Raw genomic sequence first — 2,804 nt, 5'->3', positions numbered from 1 at the left:
TCAAAACCAAAACCAAAATGAGAACCAAACTGACGAGAATTTTGGAATTATATAAAAATAAAATTATAGTTTAAAAAACTAAAACCTCCCTATTATAATTGCCATTCGTACTGTCATCAGGTATGTAACTTGAGAATAGATATCGCTGCATCTTTTAGTCGCATCAATATTACATAGTTACATCCCGAGTTAATAAAAGGAAGGTAACAAAACCCTGTGGAACGTTCACAGAGAGAACAAAATGCCAACAATACTTTCGGGAATATTTCTAAGGGAACAAAATGCTAACAAATTTCTCCTGAACGTTTTGGCAAAGAAAAAAACGGGAACAAAATTCTAAGGAACTTTCTCTCGTAGAACAATTTGGAAGCTAAAGTCCCAGGAACTTTCTTACAGAGAACGAAAAAGGATCAAATCTTCTCTGAACTATCTGATAGCGTTCCATGACTTTGAAATGTTTGAATATTAATGTTAACCAAAAAAGAACTGAAAGATAATTACGCAAATAAAGTTAACGAAAGTCTTAGACACGAACTTTTCTTTCACAGAAAATGAAAAATTGTTCCATAAATGGACAGTTCACCATAACGAAAAACGATCTGGAAGTTGAAATGATCCCGCATTTCATCCGAACACACAGACGCCCCTCTCTAAGGCGAATTTATACAAGGTGGTGTTGATGGCGAATTTAGATTTTCGCCGCGGTACTTTTTAATGCCAAAATAGTGTGTTTGTTGTAACATGAATTCGCCTTGTTTACAATAAACACATCATTTTGACATTAATAAGTACCGCGGCGAAAATCTAAATTCGCCATCAACACCATCTTGTATAAATTCGCCTTGCCCCTCTCATTCTTAACGTTAAGTTTTCAAACTTTTTTTTTCGTCTTGTTCTTTAGCAGGACGTTCCCCAGACTTTTGTTCTCTTTTTCTTATGTGTTTTATTTTTCGCTTTGTGTATTTCGGCTCACCCTGGTGCAGGGTAGCCAACTCGTGGGGAATTACCCGATTTTCGGGGAATTTTAGTTTGCGTGGGGAATCGGGGAATGGACCGTTTTTTGGTGGGGAATTGCAGTTTACGTGCAGAATCGGGAGATGAACTGCTTTTTGTGAGGAATAAGGTGTTAACTAATTTATCCTTTTTTGCTTCACTTATTTCATATGGAGGTAAAACAGTCGCACAAGAAATGCAACTGCAACTAAAAGTACTGATTATGCAATCCTGCAAATTACACAAATTACCGATGATATAGAATTTTCTTTGTCGCATTTGCGTTCATATAACGAATAAACACACTTTTTTATGTGGACGAAAACCGCAACACTTTCGGAAAAAAATTTAAAACGAAAATTTTTAGCCACATGCAACTTGCACTTACTAGAATTGAAAGTTTGTAGAACTTTTTTTTTAATATTGCACAAAGTTCTAAACTTGGATTTATACGGTTTTAGTCAAACAATTAACTAAATTTTTATAAAAAAAAATAAATCAAATTAATAACAAAAAAATATATAATTGTGAAAACTTGTCAAAATTTGGCGCGACTAAAACTTTTTCGACCACTGTATGTGTGTAAACATTATATGTAAATTTTTCTCTTTATTTGTTAACTAACTTTATAAAAGTTGGGTTTGGTCTATGAATACATACATAGCTGAATTACATTACAAAAAAAAAACAGACAGACCAGCAATATGTCAAAATACACACATTTTTATTTTTTTTTGTAAATAATGAGATATCCATGGGTGGGGAATTTTACGAAATTTCCGGCAAAATCGGGGAATTTCATTGTCGAAATCAGGGAATTCTCGAAAAAGAGTTGGCTACCCTACCCTGGTGTTGGTTTTTGTCAAGTAGTTACTTATTATCATTAATGGCGTATGAGTAACATTCTTACCAAGTCATATTTTATAAAAACGAAATTATTATTTTTTTTTTTAGCTCCCTACAGTTTAATACTTCTACAATCGTAAAATCATTGCTACTACCTTTAGATACGAATATATATTATAACTAGTAGACCCGGCGAACTTCGTCCCGCCCAAAATTAGTTTTTTGTATTGAAACATTTTAGTCCAACATTTTCACCAACAGTTCACGTTCATGATTTTCAGTGACGCATTTATCTTCTAATATTACGGTTTGGTGGTTGTCAGAAGGCATATTTCCATTGCCAACTTAAATAACCTAGCGTGTATATGTATGCATACAAAGATACGTAATAGCTTCAGTGCATTTGAAAGGCGCCACGCCTCCTTATAAAATAGCCGCAATTTTCTCTAAGAGTATGGGATTGATTTCATATATCTCCATACCATGTTCGAGTACTCTACCATGAACAGTTCCAGAGATATGCAGTATGAAAATTCCGGTTTATATGGGAGGTGCCACGCCCCCTTTTCTAATAACCACAATTTTTCTTCATGAGTATGCGATTGTTTTCATATATCTCCATACCATGTTCGAGTACTCTACCATGAACACTTCCAGATATATGCAGTATGAAAAATTAGGTTTTTATGGGCGGTGCCACGCCCCTTTTTCTAATAGCCCCAATTTTTCTTCATGGCCATGCGAGTGATTTCATATATCTCCATACCAAATTTCAGTACTCTACCACGAACGCTTCCAGAGATACGCAGTATGAAAAATTCGGTTTGTATGGGAGGTGCCACGCCCCCTGCACCTAGCGATATGAAATATACTTTACATCCGATTCTCATACCTACCATATATGCACAAAAAATTTCATAAAGATCGGTCAAGCCGTTTAGGAGGAGTTCGACCACAAACACCGT

Source organism: Rhagoletis pomonella, unplaced genomic scaffold (assembly GCF_013731165.1).
Source record: "Rhagoletis pomonella isolate Grant_MI unplaced genomic scaffold, Rhpom_1.0 Rhpom_scaffold_00002, whole genome shotgun sequence".
NCBI classification, from domain to species: Eukaryota; Metazoa; Arthropoda; class Insecta; order Diptera; family Tephritidae; genus Rhagoletis; species Rhagoletis pomonella.
The sequence above is the reverse complement of the archived record's forward strand: the minus strand, read 5'-3'. Positions refer to the sequence as shown.